This window comes from Pinus tabuliformis, chromosome 6 (genome assembly GCF_031772625.1).
Source record: "Pinus tabuliformis cultivar Carrire ecotype Pingquan chromosome 6, CPIR1, whole genome shotgun sequence".
Lineage (NCBI taxonomy): Eukaryota > Viridiplantae > Streptophyta > Pinopsida > Pinales > Pinaceae > Pinus > Pinus tabuliformis.
This window is the reverse complement of record NC_142292.1, coordinates 587,266,259-587,273,584: the sequence shown is the minus strand read 5'-3', so window position 1 is coordinate 587,273,584 and position 7,326 is coordinate 587,266,259. Positions and strand designations below refer to the sequence as shown.

Here is a 7,326-nt window from a genome sequence, read left to right as displayed (position 1 = left end):
GTTGAGTACTTTGATCATGGTTGCATCAGTTCTATCGTTTGCAATGATGTGAATTTGACCAAGATACTTATAGAAGAACATTTGGAAGCCCATCTTGTGGCCTTCGGTGGCTTGATAAACAATAAGGTCTATTCTCTAAAGCTCGCCTGATCGGCCGGCCTGTGGACTAATTTGCGGATTTCGGGCTCCATATTAAGGCACCCACCCGGTTGGGGGCACAGGTCTTGTTATCAACACAAAATGGATTGGGAATTATTGTCAAGTTGCCCAGATGCCTCATCCTTTGGCTTAGTTAAAAACTCATCCCATGTTTGTTCCCCTTCTCTGTGTAGTCCTTCCCACTTCCTTGCAAATTGTTCAGATCCCTCGTCCTCTTGATAATCTTCTATTTCTCTCCCTTCTATAATATCCGATCTAAGTTTGGTAACTTTATCACTCATGGATTGAACAACAATATCAAATGCATCCTTAAAATTGTTTAGCCTAGAGCGGGGATCAACATACACTATAGCCAGAATGAGCTTTACCACCTCATCTCTCATCCTTTTCACCTGTTCGAGATGGATCTGAAGCAGTCTCTGCTCTATGCTAATATTTCTCTTCCAGATGTCGTCCTCCAGAATAAACACCAAATAAGTTGAATAATCCTTAGGAAGATGCCAGATATATTGGGCATATGCAGAACCAGGATGGAACAAGACCGGAATACAACCAGCCAACATGGAGTCAAAAAAGGATATGTGCATATAGGAATCACTATGGGCTACAAGAAGAACACCGAGTTGATTTCTTACACCTGTAGCAGTTTTTTTTGAGAGAAAGACGAGTTGTTCTCATCTCTATAGCAGGCTAGCAGCCTATCACTACAGATCTGCATTTCCTATTCCTGTAGCAGCTCATTCTTGGAAGGGGACAGACTGATGTGATTCATGTACCAACTTGTTTGGAGTGCCAAGTTGGGTTCAAACAGTCCCAGATCAGCCCATTCAATATTTGTCCATTGGGATAAATTACTAGGTGTATTCTTTGCATTAGTATTGTAAAAGTTTAGCGTTGCTCTCTTTGCTGGTTTGAAACATTGAAGGTTTCGAACTGAGTTTTATTTATTTTAGATTATTGTTGATAAATTGAGTTGACTTATTGAAGTTTAAAAATGACTAAAATTGGCAATTTATTAGAGTTATTAAGAACTCTAATTATGTCAACTACTGAAAGCACAATCAACATTAGCAAGGAAACTCTTTTTGACATTCAAACTTGCTTGCAACATACACAAGAGAAGATTGATTTTTTGCAGCTTGAATCTCAACTTCAGCAAGATGAGTTACAATAGCATAAGCATCATGACATCCATCAACAACCAGCAAGTGGTCAAATCAGTAACATTGAGACAAACTCCCATCAACAACAAATCAATAATGTTGATCTAGTACCCAATGAAGGAGCAGAATTGCATGCAGAAGCAGAAGTTTAGTTTGCACTTCCCAAGCCCATCATTAGACCTTGGGAAGAGCTTGTCCATAACAAGCATAGAACAGGTCTTGGATATGAGAAGGACGTGTCCTTTCATATTCCATATTACTCAAATCTCATCTAGTTTCAGAGTGTTGGATTTCATCATGACAGTTCACCTTCAATTGCTCTAGATTCTGCCCCTCTTCCACAACAGCAACAAAAAAATGCTAAATTCCAACATTGTGACCGAGTTGGCCATATGAAAGATCATTGTTTTGATCTTCACCCATGTAAGCACTGTCATAAAACCAATAATTCTTCAAACATATGCTTCAAAAACAAGCCTCCTGCAAGAACAAAGATTCATCTTGGATGGATCAATTCTTGGCAATGGGCATCAACAGCCAAGAAGATATTTCAGTCATATGTCTAAAATTGTTCTAGAGTATTGAACAGCCTTGCAGTTGAGTTTTATCCATAATCTCACCTTGTATTTGACAGGGGGGAAGTGATGGTCATCTACAAGCTTCAAAGTCACATCAAGCGAGCCTGGCCACAACCTGCCATACCAGGTTCAAAGTTGTAACCAGAGACAAAGATTCCCCTGAGCATGCCTTCAGTTGGTGATGCCTCTTCAAAGAATTGAGGACACTTCCTCTAGCAGAAGACTTCAGCTTCTTGCCAGTTATGGAAGAGTCCCAGGAATTTCATTAATCATTCCAAAGTTGGTGGTAATCCTTAAACCATCACAGGTTGATACCTCCCTTTCAGGTTGAGGTTCTCCCTTTTATGGGGGGTTAGACCTCCCTTTCATGGTTGAATGTTTCCCTCTTCAAAACATTAGGAGAACTTCCTCTAGCAGAAGACCTCAGCTTCATGCCAGATTTGGAAGAGTTCCAGGAACTGCACTAAGCGTTCCAGTGTTGGTGGTCATCCTTAAACCACCCCCCTTATACCAACATTTCAGAGAGCACATTCAGCCTAGTGCTGCCATGCATTTTTGCACATTTTGTATTACAACTCTTTTCTTGGACTCATACATAACCCTTCAGATTAAGGGGGGGAATGTTGGACACCTAATCCTCTAAGGGTTGGTGTGGAAGTTGAACAGCCAAAGGGAGTCCAAGAGACCTTGGAATATGAAACCAAGGGTCATATCAATGCACTATAAATGTATATCATTGTCAATAATAGACATACTCTCATGCTTATCATTCACACTTTGTGTCTGCCATGTATGTTTTTAACACTTATGTTGGAGATGTGGGTTTGTCAACTACAACTTCTGTAAAAGAAGCTGGTGAATCTATAGATTGGGTTTCTTATATATGCACCTCAAGAAAACTATGTATACCTGCCAATGATGGGATGTGAGTATGGTTGGATGTTGTGGCACTACAAGGTCTAGGTGGAGTGAGTGGTGATGTTGGAATTGAAATTCTACCTCTACTTACAAATTAGAATATCCTTCTCTATGCATAAATGTTTTTTATCATTTTTCAATTTTATCAAATTAAAAACTCCTATGATACAATGCAAGAAAGGAATCCTATATACACTTCCATGGCAACAGCGCCAAAATGTTTGATAAATTAATTGTCTTTAATTTACTTCATTAAATGTCAACCAAGGTTCGTATTGTTATGAAATGTATGTGCACTATATATGCTAGGATTTATTTTTCAAATTAAGTGATCTAAAAATGAAACTAATTTTAAATATGAATGAAACTCTTATTGATACAAATTGGAGAGAGTCAACGCACATGTTATTTCAATCTAGAATCCTATCTAAGCTGAGATTTTTGAAAATAAAGATCTTATCTATATTGTAGAAATCCACACTTAATTATAGTTTATAAAAAAGGAAATGCTTGAAGATTAAACATGAAATAAAATGATCTAACTTACTGTTGCGAAATTGAACTCATTCTGCACTAATTGCTAAAAAGAAATCTTTATACTAATTGACAAATATGAAAGGTCTGATAACGAAATGTAAATTGCAAAAAGATAAAAGATAAAGTGGCTTCAAAAAGGGAATGATAATGAAATCCACAAAATGCTAAAATTTAAATGCAAGATTGATTACTAATGTGCGCATCCACCTCTAAAATGTACTATGTTCAGCATATCAGAAGTTAGGTGCGAATGAAGGAATAACTCAAAGAAACTGAAATTGAATGCTAAAACAACTAAGTAACGATGTAAAAAATACATAGCATAAATAAACCCTTTTTGGCATTTTTGGTTTATGAGTACTCTATAAAAATGATTGAAATGAAATAACTATAATGAAAAGTGTTAATGCAAAACTAAAATGAAACCTTACAACTCATAGGGGGCCCTCCTAGAGTTTTGGGTTGATTTAATACTCAATGATTATTCACGCACAAATTTGGAGAAGAACAAGAACTTGTATTAAGAAAACATGGTATCAATTTGTTCACAAAAGGATTATAAACTTAATAACAATAAACACCACTTCTATTGTGTTCTCAATCTCACTTACTTCTATTTATACAAATAATAAAAACAACTCAAAAGAGTTTTAAGTCGAGAATCTGTAAGTAAATCTGACACCTATGAGATTGATATCTAAGAGTCCAATCTCTTTATGACTTGTTATTGAAAAGGAAAGTTATAGGAGATTTCATGTTTTAACAGCTAAGTTCCTCGCTCGCTTGATTATCTGCTTCTTATGTTTATCTTCAATATGCAACTTCCAAGTTTGACTCAGCCTTTGACTTCCAGATCTCTGATTTTTCTTAGCTTGCTAAACAATGTCAGTAGGTGGTTATCCATATGGGAGCCAAATGTCATGTTTTGATAGTCTTCTTTCTTCTTTTAGAGCGTTGTGGCCTATCTAACAATGGATTCTGGTGCAGAAACAAATATCAGTTGCATAATGATAAAATTTCAGTAATTGCAAGATACTTTTTTCATAATTTCACTAAAAACATAGAATTTAAATATGGATGATTATTACCTTGTAGGTATTGATCTTGACCTTAATATGTTGAGGCTTTTGTAGAAAAATAACAAAAAGGTAAAATGTGATGGAAAAAAGGTGGTAAAAAAGAGACATTTCTAGACTTCAACAAACACTTAGAGGTTTCTTGGAACATTTCATCATTGGATCAAGAAAGGAAAAGGACGCAAAGGGGAAGTAGAGATCAAGCAAGCAAAAGCAAGATCAGGCAGGTACAGTAGGATTCTTTGTAGATATCGATTTAAGTGTTTGGTTTCCTTGGTATGTTTTGCATGCATGGTGTTGCATGTGTGTTCTTGGTTCTCTTTCTTCCATTGGCATGGTTTTTTCTAGGTGTGAGAGTGTTTTTCAACCTATCCTTGCCACTTCCAGATAGTCATGGTGTGATGGGGTTCTCATGTTTTGGTTGAGATGGATTTCTAGATGTATTTGAAGCCAAGTGAGGTGGATCTCTAAATAAAATAGCACATAGCCTAGTAACCCTTGAGCCACATTGTGGGTTGCGATAAAGTCAAATTTTGTGTTGCCTCGGTGGGCATAAGAATCCTCGACCATTGAATGGTCGGATATAAGGTAAAACCTAGATGTGGGTGCTCTCCATAAGTCCTAGTAATCCCAGGATGGGATATATGGTAAATCCTGGAGAGTGGAGTCTCAGTTATGGCCTAGTGATCCGGTGTGGATTGCGGTAAAGCCTAGAGACTAGGAGACAGGAAAATTTCTCATGGTGTAGGTGGAGAAATCTGGTGGCATCCATGCTTATTTTGACCTAGTGATCTAGTGGAGATCATGTTAAAGCCTGTTATTACATGTTTATTATTTTGGCCTAGTGATCTGGTGTGGATTGTGGTAAAGCATGGTTTCTATTGATGAAGGTGAGGTGGTTTAGCCTCGGGATGACCTAGTTGGTTATTTTGGTTTGAGTCCCACATTCATGCTTGGAATATGGCACGGGGGTGATTAGCTAAAGAGAGATTTGGCTCAACCAATCTATGGTCGGGTGGAACGTGGTAGTCCCATACTGGGTTGGCTTTTGCATTCATTAATAAGAGGTTCTTTCCTTGGCATATTATGTGTAAATGTATTGGTTTATATGTGGATTCTATGATTGATGTATCCTTGATATTTCTGTTGTTATTATGTTGGTTATAAGCATGTATTATGACAATGATGATGTATGGCTCTCCTCATGTTTTGATTTGTAAATGAATGAATAATGTATCTATGACCTAATAGATGATAATGCAACTAATGATATAAGGGAACAATGCTTCTTAGCGATTCTCAGATAAGTATGAGACCCCTATGCTCATATATGTTGTTTAAACCTATAGATTACATATTTGTGACATGTTTGACGAAATGCCTGTCATGGCTAGTAGGGGTCCAGTCTATTCCTTGTCAATGTTTTTGCAAATGTATCATTGTTCTATTGTGTAAATTCATTTCTGAACCTGTCATTGAGTTATTGAGAGTGACCTGGGCTCTAAGCCTAACAAAGTGACACAAATCCCAAAGTCGCAAACACAGGACTGAGGAGAAAAGTCCCCAAATGCACCCATGCCTTGTTGTGGGAGTGACTGGAGCCTCCCAGACACACCCTTGTCCATATCAAGGGAATATTCATGGGTTTAATAGTCTAAAAATTCAATTGGTATTAAGGGTTGGTTACCTGAGTGGTTGGGATGACTCTTGGGAGTTCTGTTGCTGACATGGAAGGTTTGTGTGGTGTGTTTCCGTTGATTCCACTTCCTTAACTAACATATATGGAGTCGAATCATGTCATAGTAACTTCTCGTCACATATTAACCCTGGTCAATCAGTTACTTGGGTATATGTGGGATGAGGGTATTATAATTACGAAGCACCCAAGATAATTAATCTCTAATGAGATCCATTGGCTTTTCATTTTAAATCGCCAGATGGGACAGCCATTAGTTGCTTGGAGTCTATTAACTCCATTGGTCAAGGAGAACAATCATCCACAATTTTCAAATGATACCCTCTTTGAGGGTACCTCTTTAACAATTTCCAACAAATTAAAATCAATTTTCGATATTTACATGTTTGTCACCAAAGAATTAATAAATTTTAAGAAAAAAATTCATCATGTTTATGGATAGAACAATCCTCCCTCTATTATGTAGTGAATCATTTGAGTACCAAAACAAGCTTTGGTTAGTAATAGTTCAATATCCAAGAATTCTAATTTATCTAGTGATCGCCATATTATGAAGTATGAAGTAAACCATGAGATTCAAGGTTCAAATCCCCCCGTGGGTCAAGCCAACAAAGAAAAAAGAATTCCAATTTACCTAAAACATCATAGAGAAAAACATTGATAGCTCATAGTTGAGAAGATGAAAAACAAAATGGCATAATAAAGATATAATAAAATGGCATAAAGTACATCAATACCTTTTTAAAAATTAATATATTCTTATAAATTTTTATTATTAATATAATGAATATTTATCTCTTTTCTTTTGATGATTTTTAAAATAATTATTTGGTTAGAAATAAATAGCATAACTCTTTTTAAATTGGCCAATATCTTGTTTATAAGATATTTTTATTTCTTTCATTGTTATAGTATATGTTTAGAGAGTATCAATGCATACACATTTCTCTCTTTGTAACCTAATGGGTTTTCACATCAACCACCTTGGTGGGCTAGAACAATATGAGGTGACAATATCAAAATTTACCACCTTTGTGCTAAACTATCTTGAAATTAACATGGATATCTTTAGAAGTTATAGAAAAATTATCCATAAAAAATCAATAATATTTTTTTTAATCTAAATAAACAAACAAACAGGATTATGGGATCCTAAAGTGGCAAACTTTTACCCCAAAAAACATTGTCTATGCATCAAA

The 7,326-nt window shown here is 36.1% G+C and overlaps 1 pseudogene; it reads right to left on the bottom strand.

Moving 5' to 3' along the window:
* Positions 1–230: 230 nt before the first annotated feature.
* Positions 231–722, bottom strand: LOC149259922 (xyloglucan galactosyltransferase MUR3 pseudogene; annotated as a pseudogene).
* Positions 723–7,326: the final 6,604 nt, after the last annotated feature.